General features: G+C 40.7%; 1 protein-coding gene across 13 annotated transcripts in view; it reads left to right on the top strand.

Moving 5' to 3' along the window:
- LOC141577530 (uncharacterized) overlaps nucleotides 1-19,294 on the top strand; it is a 137,826-nt gene that overhangs the window by 39,847 nt on the left and 78,685 nt on the right. For 10 of the 13 annotated variants that reach the window (XR_012506686.1, XM_074362855.1, XM_074362854.1 and 7 more), the window contains 3 exons: nucleotides 11,026-11,139; nucleotides 11,419-11,643; nucleotides 18,327-18,450. The gene's annotated coding sequence lies outside the window, so the exon portion shown is untranslated. The remainder of the gene's footprint in view (nucleotides 1-11,025; nucleotides 11,140-11,418; nucleotides 11,644-18,326; nucleotides 18,451-19,294) is intronic. The other 3 variants (XM_074362856.1, XM_074362869.1, XM_074362868.1) reach the window with 2 other exon arrangements.

Below are 19,294 nucleotides of genomic sequence, written 5' to 3'. Positions count from 1 at the left end.
CATCCTACGTCAGGAATCTATAGTATCTGCTCTTTGAGGTGAAGACCTGACAGACTTGATTATTTAACAGTCTCCCTTGAATTGATATGTCAGATTCCTTTGTCAATAATAGAACAGCAGAATTATAGACGTCCTTTATTGCCAATGTGACCTGGAGCAGGTTTAGTCTCTGTGCCTCAGTGGCCTTATCTTCGGTTGGGGAAGATGATAACAGTGCTTCCCTCAGAGGGTCTGGTGAGGGGGGAGTGAGAAGCACAAAGGGAGGACTTACACGTGATGCTCATGAATGACCCGAATTTAGTGCTCCCAGCCTGGTGAGGCCTCAGGGGCAGAGATGGCAGAACAGACCATTCGTAGCCGGAGCTCGATCCGTGTTGGCAGCTGTTATGATCAGGGTCACCCCTGTGGGTTATCAGGCAGTTTTAAGACTTGGTAATATGAATTCATGAATAATGTTAAAAGATTAGACAACTCAGATCCGGTTTACATAGTTCTCAAGATTTCCTGTGAGAAATGGATATTTTTTTCCCCATCTTAAATCTGAGTTGATTCTCTAAAAAAATTCTGCATTCCTCCACCTTTTTGAGTTAATTCTCCATTTCTTAAAAAAAAAGTTTTTAAATGGAGTTACTGGTGTCTGAACTGAGGGCCGCATGCATGCTGAGCACATACTCTCTCAATTGAGGTATAATCTCCCCCCTGATTTTTTTTAAACTTTACTTTCTTTGTATGCAGAGGTTAGTGACCTCTAATTCTTTTTCTGGAGACTTGTCCATGAACCTGTAAATCTATAATTAGTGGACAAAATTTGATTTATTAAAAAAATCAATGGAACATTCTGCAATCCATTCAAAAGGAAATGCTCATTGACATAAAATGTTTCTCCTTTATGGTGATTTCTAATTTTTGGTCTGCCTTAACTTATTAAAAGTAATCCTCATCATCATAATGACCAAGATTGTTCTGAGTGGACACTTACCTAAGGCTAAAATGCTTTCCTCATGTTTTAATTCATAGCAGGTGTTTAAGGGTAGGTATCAGTGTCTCCTTTTCTGCAGCTGAGGGGTTGAGAGACGGGGCAGCTTGTCCCAAATCTCACGCAGCTGGCGCTGGCAGGCTCAGGGCTGGAACCCAGGCTGCACAGGATGCATACTCAATGGCTCCTCTGATCAGCCCCATGTTGAGTGGTTTCCCGAACTCCTGTGAGTCCATAAATGACCGATTTTAGCGATCTCAGCTTCATGAAGCCTTCAAAGGAGAGACACCAGTGAGAATGTTAGACAGAGTGGCATAAATTAAAATTGTACATTTTCACAAATGTTGCTTTCTCAGGCAATGAGTTAAAAACTTTATATTTTTTTAATTTAGTGCTCTGTAAACACTAAAATCAAAACATTAAAATGATTATAGTGCAAAATTGGAGTGGGCTTTGAAAGTCCAACCATTTCTAATGATGTTGCTTGTTTTTCTCTAGTGGTGCTTATTGACAGAAAAATTTACAAAGACTGAATTGTTTCTATGTAGTCTTAGTATGGAGGAAAGTTTTGTCAGTGAATATTGTAAGTAAAATCTTTACTCTTTTCTTTCCTGATGATGAGTATGTAAGTTGTTTTCATGGCTTAAGTACATTTCCTCATTTGTGAAATTTGAGTGATGCCCTTTACCTTGTTTGACTGTGAGAGGTGGACGACTTGTATATGAAGCACCCAAGAGCTGCTTAGTAAAAATATGCTGTCACAAGGACAGATAGTTTAGAAGGATCAACTCTGAATACTAAAGAGAGTGGCTTGTTTCTGATGCATATTCAATATGCATATTTATGAATATATGAATATGGCTTAAAGTAACAAGGATTCAGGTTTTTGTGTGTGTGTGTGCAGTATGAAGTTTTAATGAAATCTTTATCATTCTAGTGAGACAGGGACTAGTTAAATCACCTTAAGCAGACGGCCTTGAATATTATTTACACAGAATGTGTGTTGTTACAACTCAGAATACATGTTGCCGTGTAACCATCCACTCAGACATTTAAATTCGTAGGAATCTGACCAGAAACATTAAGTTTAGAAAAATCTACATTGATCATTTTCAGGGAATAAGGTTCTCTCTTTTGTGATTAAAGAAAATTTTGATTTATTTTTCTGCACTCTTAATAGGTTTTAAAATATCAAAACATTGATTTGACATGTCACTTTTTTTAATAGAATAAATCTCATGCTGTTTTAATGTGCAAATAAATGTTTTTGAATTTCAATACACTTGTATGCTTTCCTGGCTCTTTGAGAAGTATTTTGCAAGATACCTAGATTAATTACTGTTGGAAAAATACAGACGTGACTTTTATGAATATAGGCCTAGTACAGATCTGTTGGTTTTTGCTACAGTGCAAGACATGAGGCCTAGGAGTGATTTGCTGCTGATTGCCAGGAGGACAGATCCCAGATCTCAGTCTCCCCTCCTGTAAAATGAAGTGGCTGGACTGGATTCTTTCCTCTACTAAGAAGTTTCCATGAGCCTGTGTCTTTTGTTTATATTCAGGAGTATTAGCAATGTCAGATTAAATACTGAATACACCTCCCTTCCCCGAAGCAAAGTGCAGTATGTGCTACATAAGATATAATTTTCTGATTCTTCTTTCTGATCCAACAGGCAATTTTTGTTTTGCACCTTTCCCAGCAACCTGGAAGGTGTTTTTAGCCATAGGTGGTGCTGTTGCACCTTCTAACAGTCTTAATATTCCTTTTGCAAAAGAAGGTTTAACAAATGTTATTTTGTTTTGATTCCGTTGCTTAGTGCTTCAGAATAGCACAATGTCCATTATGTCTTTCTACCTGGAAAAATTATTCTGCTTATGTCTTAGACTTATTCTGTCATCTCGCTGTTAACATTTCAGACTTGCTGTGCAAACAATGGCAAAATCGGTCTTTTCTTCCAGTGTTAGCAAACAGTGAGCCGGAATTTTATAAAGCAGCTAAGAGCGGCCTCTGGAGCACCTTAAAGCTGAAAAGTGTACTGAGTTCCCTGAGTATTGACCCAGCAGCTATGTATCATTTGTTGGGAGGTGATTTTGTACATATAAGAAGGGGTGTAGTTTTTTGTCTTGGGTTTGCGTGCACGTGCTGCCACTGAGCCACGTGAGCCTGAGTTAGTTTGCTCTGAGTTTTTCCCTCGTCTGTGAAATGGGGACGCTCATATCTGCTTTGCAGAATTGTGAGAATTAGAAATTATGTAAAGTGTTTAGCACAGTGGGAATGTCAAAGGGCTCATAAAGTTTAGCTCCTGATTTGTATGAAGCCATCATTTTACAGTCTTTGGCAGTTACTAAGAAACAGGAAAATAAGAAAAGCTGGTTTTATGCTGAAAGATATTTGAGGAGGTTCCATAGTTCCTATACCCATAATTTAGCATCAGCAGGGTCAGGACAGTTACACAGTCGCCCTGAACCAATGTTAAGCCACAGAATTTTTTGTTACTTCATATATATTGGGGCTTAAGGGGACCCAATACCTATACAAATGTTTTCTCCAGCAGCCAACTGAGAGATGACACAGAAGAACAGGCAGGCGATAAATGTCTCCTGTATTACTGATGAAGCCACGTTCTCCATGAACTTCAGGGCTGTGGGAAAATGCGTGTCATGATACTGTGCCCCAGAACTAGAGACTCATGCAGTCCCAGTTAGCTCTGGGCCACAGTGAGCCTTCCTTTAAGAGGATCTGCCCCATCATGCACAGGGCTGCCCTGCCATGGAGCTGAGCATCCCGGGTGCTTCCCAATGGTGGCCAACACTGGAGGGAAAGGAAAGGTTTCATATGCCCTGCTTGTAGATCCGGACTCACACCTCAATCTGTTAGTGTGAGGAGGGCTAGCCGTTGTCCAGGTGTCAGGGGTGTGAAGGGAAAAACACTCTCCATGGACCAGATTGTGGAGGAGGCATCCCTTCCCTCAGTTTAAACAGGTGGTGGGATGCAACAGAAGGGTGCTCCCCAAGAGTTTATAAGAGGGGAAATAAGGATTTCCTTTGGGACTCAGACTAGCCATGAAACACAGAAGATGATTAGAAGGGAGATTTGTAAATCACTTTCTTATTAAATTCACATTTGTTGAGCACCAAAAATGTGCTACATTCTTTTCTGAGCGTTTTACAGAAATGAATCCTTCAATCTTCACAACAAGTGTGTAAGGAAGGTTTGATAGTTATCCCAGGTATACAATGTGGAAATTGAGGCACGGAGAGAGTAAGTAAGTTGGCCAAAATCACAGAGCTAGTAAGTGACAGAGCTGGTATTTAAACCCTGGCTGTCTGGTTTCCAGGCTCCCAGGGATGGGCTTTGTGTCTTTAGAGGTATCTGCATCCCTGGATATCTGTACATCTGTGCATCACTTAGCTCAGAAAGGACAGGGAAAGGAGAGTTACACAGGTGCTCACAGTCGTGTCTCAGCCACAGTCCACGGACAGTGCACTGTGATTGGCGTTAAAAGTCTTCTGGGCAGCAGATCTTTTCGTATAACAGAAATTTAGTCCATTCAGTTAATCTAGAAACCCTTCCTGCTCTGCTTCTGTCCACTATTGTCATGTGACTGCCTGCCTGTGATTGGGCTGTTGAGGAGAATCTGTACTCATGTTTGAACTCTGATATTTCAGTCTGGTTTGTAGTTTCACATCTCCTGTTACATTAATAAATTAAATTTCTGGTTTTCTTGCATCAGTCTCTCATGAGTTTGGTTAATTTGAAACCAGTCCATGGGAGCCCAGGGGTGCTGACGGTATAATTTCTGAGCACGTTGTGGCACTTCTACCTGTGCGGACCTGCGTGGAAGATTTCTGCACAGCAATGACCCAGGCACTCAGCTATAAACGCTGGGCGTGCTTGCTGTTAGATAGTACATTATTCCCAAAACAGGGACCTGGCTGATCTGGTGGTCTGCTTTGTAATGAAGATATCTAAAGAATTTATCTTGTTCCCCTCTCCCCATGTCTCCCCTAAAGGTAAACTAAGCCTTTTTACTCATTGCGGATTCTACAATCTCTGCCTCATCCCATCTTTCACGAAGTTCCTCCTTACTATCACACAACTGTTAAAGACTATTTCCTTTGATTATACACAATAAATATGGGAGCATTTGAGAGGTTCTAGGAGTTGGCTCCCTAATCCCTCTCCCTTTCTTTCCTTTTTCCACAGTCTTGAGTAATTCATTCCATGTTGGTAAGACTTCTGCCAGCCAGAACCCACAGTTCCAGGTGAGAAGGATGCAGACTTTATCTCTCCTACCCGAGGGAGAGAGAGAAGAGAATTGAGGTCTGCTCCCCCGTGGTCCCTTTCTGCCCCAGGGCCACTCATGTTCACCTGCAGCCTTCTGGCCTCTGCTCAGAAGGCCTCTGTCCCAGGACTGACTGCAGCCTTTTCTTCCCTTGTCTATATTTCCTGTGCCTTTCAGAAGTTGGTCTCTTCTCTGCAATTCAACCCTGGCAGATGTGATGTTGGTCAGCGAGCTGGTGGGCAGTCATTTGGTGACTCCCAGGAGCCATGATGATTCTCCTGAGTCTCTCATTCGGGGTTACAAAACTGTCGAGCACCGGAGGAAGCCCATTCACGTGAGGTCAACACAACATCACATCACTTTCATTTTGTTTTTGAATTTTCAGTGGAGAAAGTATTTGTAGGATACTGTTCCAGATTTTCGGCCGCCTGCTTTCCTCACCATTATTTCCTTGTTGGCTCTGGCGCTTGTTTAAAGAACCAGGTTTCTTCTCTGGTCATTTGTAGCAACTGGGCTTGCCGAAACCTTGATCTGCATTTGAAGCAGAATGCTTCTTCGTGATGTCAAACTGATTTTCCTTGTCATGTCTTAATAATTTGTGTACACTCATCAACTGTTTCAAGTGAAATGCTCTTTTCCAATTTCGGTTAACTCACATTTACTGAACTCCTGCTTTCATGCTGAGGGCAATTTCTTCTTCCTGTAATAAAATTTAGCAATTTGCATTTACTATGGGAAGGTAACTGGCTGGAGGTGCTTTTTTTCTTACCAGTTTTAATAACAATTCACCCATTAAAATGTACGGCGGTTTTTACTCTATGCCCAGAATTGTTCATCCCAGTCAATCTTAGAAAATTTTCATCCCCCCAACAGGAAGCCCCTTACGCATATGCAGACATTCCCATCTTCCCCATCCTCCCACAGGCCCAGAAAGCCACTTTTCTCTCTCTGTGAATTTGCCTGTGCTGGAAATTTCATGTAAATCTAGTTACTTCATGTAAGTGGAACCATCTATTGTGACTGACTTCTTTCACACTGAGTAACGTTTTCAATATTTGTCCAAGTTGTGGCCTGGGTCAGTACTCTATGCCTTGTTATTGCTGAATTATATTCCTCTGTATGGCTGGGCCCCTCTGTTTACCCATTCATCACGTGATAGACATTTGTGTTGTTTCTGCTGTTTGGCTGTGATGAGTAATGACGCCGTGAATATTCCTGTAGGAGTTTTTATATGAACATTTGTTTTCAGTTCTCTTACGTGTGTGCTCAGGAAGCAAAATTGCCTGGTCATTCAGAAACCAAATGTTCAACTCTCTAAGGACCTGCCAGGCGTTTTTCCAAAGTGGCCAGGCTGTGTTACATCCTCACCAGCAACGGCTGCGACCTCTGCATCTTCTGTGTCCTCATTAGTGCTTGTTACTCTTTTTTTGATTATAACCTATTGTAGTGAGTGTGAAGCGGTTTCTCCTAGTGGTTTTGACTTGATTTCCCTTACAGCTAATGATATTGAACATCGTTTCTTTGTGCTTATTGGCCATTTGTATATTTTCCTTGAAAAATAATTTTCAGATCCTCTATTCATATTTTAATTGAGTTGCCTTTTTATTGTTGAGTTGTAAGAGGTCCTTTTTTTTTTTATATAGATACAAATTCCTTATCAGATAAATGATTTGAAAAAATTTTCTCCTGTGTGTTGTTTTTTCACTTTCTGTATGGTGTCATTTGAAGCAAAGTTTTTAATTTTGATGAACTCCAATTTATCTCTGTTTTCTTTTTTCCTTGTGCTTTTGTGGTAATATTTAATATCTGAGGTATTTTATTTAACCTTTTATATATAAAATAACTTAATTATTAGGACCGTTCTAGGAGACGGGTGCTGTTGTTGTCCCCAGTCTATGGATAGGAGACTGAGTTTCAGAAAATTTCACTGACTTATCAGTGTCAAAGCTACACAGTGCTGTTGGAATTCAGACCCTCATGTTTGTCCCAAGTATCTGTGATCCTCACCACCATGCTCCACTCCTTCCTGGAACCGTTAATGAAAAAGTCTTTAATTTTGATTTCTTGTTAGTTTTTGTTTTTCTCATTGGGGCTTCATCTCCTCATTTCCTTAAAGAGATCAGTGTAGGTTTATTTTAGGTCTCTTGTAGGCAGAAGCATTGCTATCAGTTAACTTCTTTATTACTCACTCCCCAGTGATGGCTTTTGCTAATTGACCTAATCAAGTCATGCTTAAGTCTTTCCTTCTCATGACACTAACAACAGAGTCATGACTTACTGAATGCTCAAAGCAGAAAGTACTTGATTGATTTTATTTTGCTAACCAATTAAACCAATCAAATAAATACCCGGTGTTGAAACATACGGTAAGCCCTCCAGAATAGGGTCACTGTCTTCCTTGTGTTTCATTTGTTTGGTCACAGGGTCTGGATAGTGCCTTGCTGTCCAGCAGTTTTGTTAGGATACGGTGCTTGTGAATCATTCTAAGGACAGAATTTTGACAACAGACTGTGTTGTTCATTTCACGGGGGAAAAGTTAATATAGAAATACTGCTCAGATCTATTTTAAAATTAAGTTTGGAAATTTGAGAAGAGTTCAAGAAACCATACAAAGATCTTTTTCAATAATTTTAGATCTATCTTAGACAAATTATGGTTACATAGCAGAGTAACTTATCAAGTAGATTTGACAAGAGGAGTGTATAATTGATTATTTGTTTTAGTTGAAATATTCTACCTGGGATAAAATATTCAGTGCCCATAAATGAACAAATATGTTTGTATTTCTATGCAACATGGGAGAAGACTTCATATGTTTCTATATAATATATATGACTGTGTGTTTTAATCTGTCTGTCAGTGTTTTTATAGTTTTTCAGCAATGTTGTAACTTTGGAATTCTTCTAAGAAAATCACCTCAGATTCTAGTGCAGTTTGTACTGTGTATGCTGTCTTATGCATGGGATTCCACTGTCCCCTTAGTGAGGAATTTCCTCTTCTATTGTGTTAGTATCAGAGTTAAAGGAACTGTGATTTCTAGGCCTTTGCTTTCCATGTGTTTGCACTTGGGTGTCAATCACAATTTTCCCTTTCTTGAGTTTTCATTGTTCAATTAGAATTTTTGAAAATAACTTAATTTGTTGCATCGATCTCCCTAGAAACTTGATGTGTTTGTGCTTTTCAGTTTTCAATTAATGAAAAATGTAAATATACTCTTGTTTTTAAGTAGTCCTTTTTCACTAGATATTTGTTTACCTCTTTATAGTTAAAATATTTTTTTCCCAATGAGTGAATCGGTGTGTATATTTTAAAAGAAACTTTACTTTTTATTCTTTTTATTGTAACAGTTATATTCATTGTAGAGAATTTAGAAAATAAGGATAAACACAGTAATAACTTCACAATGGCCTCTAATCTCACCTGGAGATACAGTTGTAAGGATTGAAATTGAGAATTACAAGTCCTCTTAAATTGTTCTTCTTTTTCAAGTACGATTTGGTTACTGAGACCCTTGAATTCCCATATGAATTGTAGCAGCAGCTACTCAGTTTCTGCAGAGGAGCCCGCTGGGATTGTGATCGAGACCACGTTGAATATACGGATCGCTTTGAGGAGCACTGCCTTTCCAAGAGCTCTGACTTCTGATCCAGGAATATGCGTGGTGTGTCTGTCCAGTTATTTAGGTCTTCTTTAATTTTTTTTTCAACAATGCTTTGAGTTTACAGAGTTTTATTTTACTTTTTGTTTTTTGCCTTTATACTGAGGACAATTGTGCAAGGTACCAGAATCAGAAGTGTATTTGAGCCCCGCCACTTGCTGCCACCATGGTCGCTGCGCTCTTGCTTCACCCGCTCTACAATCTTGCACAGAATAGGACCTCAGTAACTCTCTCTCTCTCGAATGATTGTATGATTGTTGGATGATGCTTGAGAGTCCTTGTGATGATTTTATTTCCCCAGCCTTTCCCCACTTCTTTACTATGCCCTTTCTCTTCCTTTCCTCCAGCCTGGGTTTCAGTCTACCTGTGGCATTGATTTTTCTTGTCTGTAGACACTACCTTTCACTGGTTCACGATCATTTTACATGTGGGCTGTGGAAAATTGCTAGATGTCAAGAAAGAGCCAATCGATTGCATGCTAGTATTTTTAGAGTGTGTTACTGTTTTATCGATTGAAATTAAATCAGGCTGACCCCCTGAGCCCTCCCGTGAGCTGTTTTCGCCTTCCTACAGGTGATATTGCTCTGGTTGCTGAATGTGCCCTTTCCCCAGACTTGGTTTTGGAGTTAAGTCACCATCAGTGGAGCCCTCTCTTTAAAAGATGAAGAGAACATTTGCTCCTTCTCCCTGGTTGGGGACTTGGATGAGATGAGGTACCAGATAAAGAATGGAGCCCCACCTCATTCTAACACCCGCTCGTTCCATTCCTTTCCCCAGGGAAAAAGAGTACAATTCAACACTATAAACATTGATTGTGAGCTAATGAGATAGACAGGACAACCGATCATTTATTAAATATCCTTTCATGCCAGAAACAAATGTATTATACACACAAAAAGCACGCAAAGCACGGTAGTAACGTGATTACACACGTGGGTCCGAGTTCGAGTCCTGCTCTGGAGTGACCAGTCCTGAGAGATGGAGAAATGTTAGGTCAGCTTAGCTTCTCCCGGACTTGTTTGCTGTCCTGCAAAGACGGGCTTGCTAGGCGTCCATCCCCCTTAGAGGTGCTGTGGGGTGTAAATGGCGCGTGGGCAGCCCAAGCACAGCTGCTCATTCCTCGTAAGGGCAGGATAGCATAGCTTTTGTGATTACGGCTTTAAGACCGTCCCGTGTAGACTCTTAGTGCTCCGAAGGGATGCCTTGTGGTTTGGAGATTGGATTCTCACTTCTGTAAATACCCAAGGATTGTGTTATTGGGCCATGCTGATTTGAATCTACTCTTTAGAAAGTACATATTGTAGATATATTTTTCAAGCATGCATGCTTTTTTCTTTTATTGTTTATAGTTCTACCCTCTCTCTTGGTGTGACTTTTCATGGAATCCAGGAAAAAGTCCTAAGCCACCTGCCTCTTCACACTTCTCCGTGGTGGTTTTCTTCCCTGACTAGAAGAGGGTTCTGCATAGGAAATTTTCTTTGTTCCCCTTTTCTTGGAGTCTCTCTTTCTGTCTGCCCATCTCTCACCTGTCCATCTGTCCATTTATCTACCCACTGAATCTTCTGACATGTTCCAGAAAGCATTTCAGGCAGCTTACAGAAGAACAGATACCAAATAAACAGGTGAGAAAATGGGGCCAAGTTCAGACAGTGAGGCTAGGAGGCAAGCCTGTGTGAGGGTTGCAGGCATGAGAGACACGCGTCTGCCCTGTGACTTATAAGATCGACAGCAACAGTGTGCCTGAGGCTCCCAGCAGACACAGGGAAACAGGGTTTGTGGGAGATGCTCACTGGCTGCGAAATAAATAAGTGGCTTAGGAGATGCCCAGCCTTTCCAGCTACTAAGGCTTAGGAGAATATTTTGAGTTTCTTCCAAAATCAGAATATTGCATCTTTTCTTTTTTCAGAGATCTATGTATAGTTTGTTACATTTTATACCTGGAAATTTCTCCAAAACTGCTTCCCACATGAGTCCCATGGCTCGGGAATGGGGTGGTTCTGCTCATTGACGGGGGTTGGCCAGAAACAGAAAATGACAGCCTCAAAGGAGCCTGGGATTTGTCAGTTATGTTTTGTCAGTACTGTAGTGTTCAAACTCTTTCACAGTATCTCTCCATCTGAGGCGGCAGCGTGCTCTCTTACCAGCATCAGGAGCTCAGGACCACAGGATGGTGCGGGCTGAATGCACTGCCGTCAAGACAGCTGTGCTAGTCACTGCAGGTGTGGTTCTTTTACATACGGCATTTCATGTTCTTTACTAGAATGTTTCAACAGGGAGTTAATTAACTGAGTCAATTCACATTTAATAAATATGATGCTTTGTTGAAAAGACAGTTATAGGCAGAATATAAGCTGTGAAGACTTTAAAAACGGTTTCATTACTGAAATTTCTGTAGGGAAGGTACACAGTTTATCTTATTTATTCCTCTCTTTTAAAGTAAAAAAGAAACAAGACGGAAAATGCAAAGGATGGTTTCTGTTCTTCCTCTCCGCTTGCAGGTGCCCTCACCTCCAGTAGCATCCATCCAGACACCAGCACTGACACTGGCCGTGCTCAGAACTGCCTCAGATCTGAAGACACAACTGACAAATAGAAGGGGGCCACGCCCTGTTACAGCAGGTGCTCTCACTTTGTGGGTCCTTATGTAACTGCACGATGTTAATCAGGATCGCCCGTTCTACATTGTGTAGCGCTGCGGCGGTGTCTCCTAGTTACTTGTTTCTGTAAGTATTCATGTATTATTCCCCACTGCATTGTACTACACGTCTAAAAATGCTTTTTTCAGATGAAAAATAATTTGCATTTAATATAATAAGTCTGAAAAAAGGGGCAAAATAGTCTATCCTGGTCCCGCTACTCAGAGATAATAATTAACAATTTAACGTTTATTTTCTGTTCTTTTCGTCAGTGTGTATCAGCTCTGTCATAAAAACCAGTGAGCACTCTGTCCCTGTTTACTGTGCGGAGATCTCCATTTTCCATTCGGCTTATTACATGTTTTTCTACAATATTCTATCTCCCCTGGCATGATTTTTAATGACCAGTGTAGCATTCTGTCTTAAGGAATGCATCGTCCATTTTACTTCGGACTTAAATAAACTTTTAAATTCCAAGTATACTTAACTGAAATACTGAAAAGAGAACTGTGGTGGTACAGGAAGGCCCCTAACTCCCTTCCCATTATTTCCTGAGAGTAAAAGCTGTGGAAAATTTGGTATATATATTTCATGACCTTTAGGCCTATGAGATACATATATATACACATATGAGAAATCAATGTATAGGTGTGTGTATATATGATTTATTTAAAAATGAGACCGTACTATATGTTTTTCTGCAGCTCGCTTTATTCACTCAGGGGTATATCATAGACGTCCTTCCACTCCAGACTCACCCGGTCCTTTCAGATAGATTGGAGGGGTCTCCTGATGTGCGGGTGTCGTCTCTTGTCCACGGACACATTTGGTGGGAGAGTGCTGTGGACAAGGCCCTGGACCACGGCGAAACGCCGGCTCCCTCAGCGCCCGCAGCTCACCTTGATTTAACGTAACATTGTCTTAATGGTGGACAGTTAAGTTTTCTCCACTTTCCACTGTCAGAAAGAATGTTTGACTTGCATCCTTCTTGTACAGACATTCCTGTGATCTTGTATGTATATTCCTTTAGTTAAGGCTTCTGGAAATTTAGTCCCTGGATGTGACACTTACATTCATCACAGACTCCTTTCAAGTGACTCTAGAATTTCCTTCTCCATTGGGGAATGAAAAAATGCACAATTACTTATGTAACCAATTCTCTATCGCTGGATATGATTTCACTACAGTTTTTCTTCCCACCTTTGTAAACAGTGCTGTGTAAATGTCCTGATGGATACATCTGTTTGGACTGATTGTTTTTTTTTCTAAAGGAAACGATTCCTAGAAGTGGAGTTGAGTCAGTGTGTATGTACGTTTTTCAGAGTTTACATATCCATTGATATGTCATCCTCTGAAAAAGTCGCTCATGATTTGTTCTCCCACAGATGGACACTAAGTAGAATATCTTAAAAATATTCGCCAATATGATAAGCAAAAGTGCTTTTTCATTGTTTTAGTTTGCATTTGATGACCAGTGAAGTTTTGAGCTTTTTTCACTCATTAGCCTTTTGAATTTTTTAAAATGAATGATTCATTTTTTCCTTTGCAAACATTTAAGTGAGGGAGCTCCTTGTTGCTTTGTGACAGCTCTTTGTATGTTATGAAAATTTACTTCGTGACTTCATCAACATGTATCACAGAGCTTTTTCTTGTCATTTCTTTCCTTTCATTTTGTTCAGAAAGTTTTTTATTCTTGTTGTGGCTCAAACTACTCTTAAGATAGTAAATGTCTTCCTTATGGGTTTTATCTTTGACATTCTTAGAAATACTTCCTTATAATGGAATAAATCTCTTCTGTAGGTTTTTTTAATCTCTAAGGTGGTGATTATAATAGTACTTGTTATACTGAGGAGAAGTTGAGTTAATAAGAGCAAAGGGTTGTATTTGCTGTTATTAGTACTTTTTAATATTTACATCACTATGTGCAATTTATCTTGTGGTCATTATGACAGGAATAGAATTTATTCTTTCTAGGTGATTCTGATTGTCCCAGGACAATTATTGAATTCATACTTTTCTCTTTGATTTGAAATCCCACCTGTACAAAATAATTACATACACTAGAGTCTCTTTTTGAACTCATGGTTCATTTCTGTCAATCTCCCTTCCTTACTCCAGCACCATATCTTACATATTGTAAAAATTTATTTAATCACTGGCAGTCTGATTTTTTTTTGATTCTTTTCTTCCATCCCAAATTTTCTTGTCTACTATTATGACTTTATTATTCCTGAAGAGTTCCAAAATATTTTGTTCAAGTTAAAAAAAATCAGATTGGAATTTTCATGGGAGTTTTTAGTAAGTTTTGAATTATTCTTAGGAGAACTTACATCTTTACAAAACTGCTTTCCTCCATGCAATATGTTTATGTCTCTACATTCATACCTCTTACTTTAACACTCAGTATAGTCCTGAAGTTTCTCCATTTAGAACATGGGCATTATTTTTGAATTTATTCGTTTATTGTTTATGTTTTTGTTAATTTTGTGAGAATTTTTTGCTATTATATATTTAAATGCTTAAAACTGACATTTAGTAAGGAAGATTCGGTTTGTCAATACTCAATTTGTAACTTGTCATTTAAAATTGTAAGTATTAAGCACTTGTTCCAGAATCCTTTCTTTTCTGTTTTTAAAAATTTGTTTCCAAGATTCTCAAAATGGTCATAGCTAAGTAGTAGTATAGGTGGGGAGACAGATGGAGAGAGGTAGTGTGGCTCATGTACAGACTGTGAGCAGTTTCATGGCTGCCTTTAGGCTGGAGAAGCCGCAGAAGAGCCCAGGTTAGACCGGGGGTGGCTTTGTATGCACTTGAAAGCCAGCTCTCCTGCCTGTATGGTGAAGCCTGGTGGGCGTGGCAGGTAGATGATCAAGGTCCGATGGAGGTCATTGGCTGCACAGAGCACTGTGTCTGTGAGAACTGGCTAACATTACCATGGGAAATGCTTGGCGCCAGGAACACTGCAGGGGAGCTGGGGAGCCTGTGTGTTAAGGATTTTCCAGTCCTGGGAGTGGGAAGAGCAGACTCTGCATTCTGATCTGAGTTTGAATTAATCCTCTTTAGTTTACTGGTCCTCTGACTTTTGTCAAGTTATACATCCTCTTTGAACTCCTGTTTACTTGTCTCTCAAAACAGGAGAATTACAGCCTGCTGCTAGAGTGTTTGATCAGGGTAAATGATTTGTGTCTATAAGATGCCACGTACAGTCACAATCTCAGTGAGAAATGGGCTGTCACCTCTTCTTCTGCAACTCAGTGCTCCATAAGACAACGGGGGAAATCCAGTCCCTAATTTGTGTGTGATGAAATGAGGAACAAAATTAACGTCTTGCCTTTCCCTAGCAGTATTCTTACTTCTTTGCTTCATTTACCTCTTTCCTCCTTTACTCTCCCCTTTCACCTCCTCCACCAAAAGAGACTGATTCTGTCTCAGAACACTACATTCAAATTACTTTAAATGTTGGCTCATCCCCATGAAATTACAGTGAAATTAAAAATAATCTGTACATGTCCCAGACATGATTATATTTGATTTATACACACACACACACACACACACACACACACACACACACACAATCAGGATGCCTCCCGTTTGCTGAAGGAGAAGGACCACTTTTTCTGAGCTTTCATTCACTGAGCGTGAGAGGAAAGTCTCTTAAGCAGAAATTCACCTGGCTTCGTGCATGGTTTTTTAAATTGGATTTCTGCTTTGTGTCCATAGAAATATTCTCCTATTAGAAGAGGGGAAGTGGAGACATAGATATTCTGCTGAGATATTGGTGTCATCATATTTGAGTTGGAAAGGACTTATGACAGCATAGTGTTGTAACTTTTTATGGGTGAGAATCCATGATAGTGTAACTTGGACAAGAACCCGGGTCTTCTGTCTTCGTGTCCACGTGGATGAAGAGGCAACTGGGTGGGGGATGGCAGGGATCCTTCTTGCTTGAGTTCCAGGGTCTTGCTAGTTTTCATTGTTTAGCTGCCTTTAGTTTATGTCCATGTGGCCTCTCATGGGAAGGTCACTATGTCCTGATAGATTGAGTTTCTAATCAGCAAAAAGGTCTGGACCCACTAATGGTTCCCAGAGATTTTCTGCTGACCTGCTGACACTTAATATACATGAGACCTAAGAAATTCCTGGATATAAAATCCTTAATGTTATCATTTGCCCTCGAGTTCCATAGGAATGGAGTGCTGTCTCAGGCTGTCTAAGGCTAGATCTGAACAAAGATAGGGTGATAGGCTGTGCAGCTGGACCCTCCCCAGTCTAATGGGATTTCCACCTTAGTTTTTAGAATCAGGCAGATTAGTTCAAATCTTGCCTTTACCATTTATTAGCTTTGTGACCTTGAGGAAGAAACTTTACTTTTTGAGGGACCAATTTTCTTTATCTGTAAATAAGTTCAGTATTTATTTTAGGGTTTTTGTTTTAGAATTGAATGAATCAATTCCCTCATTTATTCCTAAAATACAGATCACATGGTTCTATGCTGGTGCCTTAGTAGTTGATTACTAACGGACTCAGCAGTGAGAATGTGGGTGAGGACCCCTGGATAATAGAGTTTATATTCCAGGATATGCTTGTAAAAGACTGGATTGCAGTGGATTTTTAGTAAATGTCCACTCCATTCCTAATCCCCATTGATTGTGTATATATCTTTATACTAATATATGAACAATTTTTTATTGCAATTTAAGTCTCTGTAGTATTTAAAGTATGTAGCTATAACAAAAATACGTGAAATAAAATGATCTGACTTTTATTTTCTTTTCAATAAGCAAAACAAAATAAAATAGAAAAGAAAAGAAAAAGTTTTGAAGGAGTAGAAATAATTTTATTTCCGTGGAATCAATTCCCTATGTTAGGTTTTTCGGTTGTGTTCTTAAACAGCATATAAAATTGACAGGTTTTGTGTTCAGTGTTGATAGCTGGGTGAGTATAGTTTCTTTTTGTGGTTGTCTTTGATGAATTATTTGCACTAGATCATAAGTAATGTGCATGTTACATATTGGAAACGAGGAAACAGTGGAGACATACTACCTCCAATGCAGTCATTTTGTTACCGAGTCCAAACTCATTCTGCTCACCAAATGACAGGCCAATAAACCGGGAGATGAGGTGTTGGAGCAAGGAATAGTGACTTTATTTGCAAAGCTGGCAGATCCAGAAGATGGCAGACTGATGTCCTGGAGAATCATCTTCCACAAGTCAGAATTGAGTCTTCTTTTATACTAAAAAGGGGCGGGGTTTTGATTGGTTGTTGGAAACTTCTTGCTGTATGAATTGCTTGTCCTTTGAATCCGCTGTTCTTGCAGCTGTCCATGCGGATCAAATCATGTTGCCCCTGTGAAAACTCCAAAAAAAAAAAACAAAGGTTATTCTCTATTTTGCAACTTGCCATCTCTACATAAGTGCAGATGAATTAGCATCCTTCAAGATCACGGCCAGGAGAATAGGCTGTCCTGGATATTTCAGTCTAAAGGCAACTTTCTTTTACAAATGGTGCAGAGCTAGCAAGTCTGAGCCTAGAAAACAGGGCACAGGGTTAAAGCCAAAGGAACAGACCTAACATGGGGTCAAAATTGTTCTTTTCTATTACAATTCCCTTTTCTGCTTCATAGATAATTTTAGTAAGAAACATGAGCAATTTTGTATTTTTGCTTCTTAATAACCGATAAGTGGGCCAACTATATTTTTGTGAGCAGAGATGCTGTGCGGGCATAGGGGTCACAGCACACTCTTGTTGGGGGTGGCCGACCCTGAAACATGTCTGATGCCACGTGAGTGTTGGTGAGGGTCCCCCTAGCCAGCGGCACTCTTCAGGAAGTAGCATATGTGCTTTGACTTCTTGAGACCTCATTTTCGGCTGCAGGAAATTTTTTCAGATACTGCGATTGAAAAATCACTCCAGCTGGGGATAATTAGGGAAAAAAGGAAAAGGAAAAGGGTTTGGAGTAGAGTAGAAGAGAAGGACATAAGTTCACGGAGCCTGAGTGCTTGGCAGCGGGGCCTCGGGAGAGAGAGGAGCAGAGGTGGGGAGGTGCCTGACCCCTGAACCAGCTCCTTCACCTGTCCCCGTGCCCAAGCCACAAAGCTTCCAATGGGCCTGGGCCACCTCTCTGGGCTGGATGTCACCCTGTGCAGAACCTTGAAAATCGAATGTAAGGGGTGGGCAGCACTCACCTAGGGGGTCACTGTGGATTTCAGTCAAGTCCACAGTGCCTTTTCTGGTCATGTGCCTTCACTTGTCCTTTATCTCAGGATCTGAGGAGGAGGAGAAAGGAACTCAGGTAGAGATCCAGGAAGATATCCGACTGTGTTAAGAGAGGACAGACACAGTTACAAGGGGACCGAGGACACTTGCAGCAAAGTAAAATGACTTCACAACTATTGCTTCAGAGCTGCAGGTGTGAGAGAGCCTAAGCCTGTTTCAGAGTGCAGGGGACAAGCGGAAAGGAATGGCAAAATTTCCACTGAAAATTGAAATTTTGTTAAATAACCTGCTACTTTTGCTTGTATCACTTGAATGAATGCAGGCATATTTCTGTGGGCATTTATAGGTTCACTCAACCCCACCAGCCCCTCTTGCCCCCATCGGGGATGGGATTTCTCAAGCACAGTGCACCTCCTGCTTCGGTGGGCCACGCTTCGGGTCCTCGCCTGGTGCCGGGCTGCTGCAAGGCACTGAGTCCCTGAGGCACGGCCTGTGATACACGACAGGAACATCTCTGCTATCGACTGAGGGCCTCCTTTTCCCCCTGCAGTGTAAGAATTCCGGTGACTGAGTTAGAAGCATGCTTCCAAGCTGTCCGTGTCCTCGGCATCCAGAAGCGGAGCCTGGAAGCTTCCGAATTTCTCCAGAATGCAGTCTACTTTCACCTTCGGCAGGTGAGTGTATGTCCTTACACAAGTGGAGGAATTACTGCAGTTTTCCTGGAACTTACTCACCACTAGTCCATCTGATTTTTCTGTGCTAGGATTCAGTATGGCCTGCTAAAATATCTGGAGTCAGATCTTGAAACCCTGATGAAGAGGATTATTTATTTTATTTCACTATATGATAATCTTTTACTTTCAAAATTCAGAATTTTTGGTTCTTTCAGGCATTTTTGGGGGGGTTGGCAAAACAAATTTGCTCTTACCGTCTTTGCGACCTGTTGCTTTGTGCCTCTCACCTGTCTTCTGTCACTTGTGAGGCAGTTCCATTTGTGACCCTGTCCGGGTTGTTCATGTTATACAACATAAAGTCTGTAAAAGTACAGTCCCTTTTACTCCGAAGACATTCCACAAATAACTCATTAAATCTGGGTGTGGTTTTAAGAAGACAGAATCATTAGAACATGTAATTGCAGGTTGCTAGTGCAAAATCCCCAAATCAATAGTCTAGCTCAACATCTAAAATCTTTCTAATCTACCTTGGATTTGTACGGATAAGTGAAGCAATTTGCTAAGAATTGAACACCAGGGTTAGAATACAGCCTGGTGTAGCTCAGCAGGTCCTCCTGAGCCAGCGCTGTGCCAGAGGGCGGGGCCGAGGGAGAGGGCGGGGCTTAGGGAAAGAGGAGGGCCAAGGAGGAGGGGGGTCCTGCCCTCCCTGAGCTGACAGTTTCATGGCAAACACCTTCACCATGTGAAGAACTTGGAGTTTCTTCTAAGAACACTAGGTTTGAAAAGAGTCATAAAAGAACGGGAGTGACAAAATCCAATTTGTCTCAAGTAGGGGAGAGCAGCT

This window comes from Camelus bactrianus, chromosome 4, assembly GCF_048773025.1.
Source record: "Camelus bactrianus isolate YW-2024 breed Bactrian camel chromosome 4, ASM4877302v1, whole genome shotgun sequence".
Taxonomy (NCBI): Eukaryota; Metazoa; Chordata; class Mammalia; order Artiodactyla; family Camelidae; genus Camelus; species Camelus bactrianus.
Note: the sequence above shows the minus strand (reverse complement) of the source record. Positions and strands in the feature narration are given on the sequence as shown.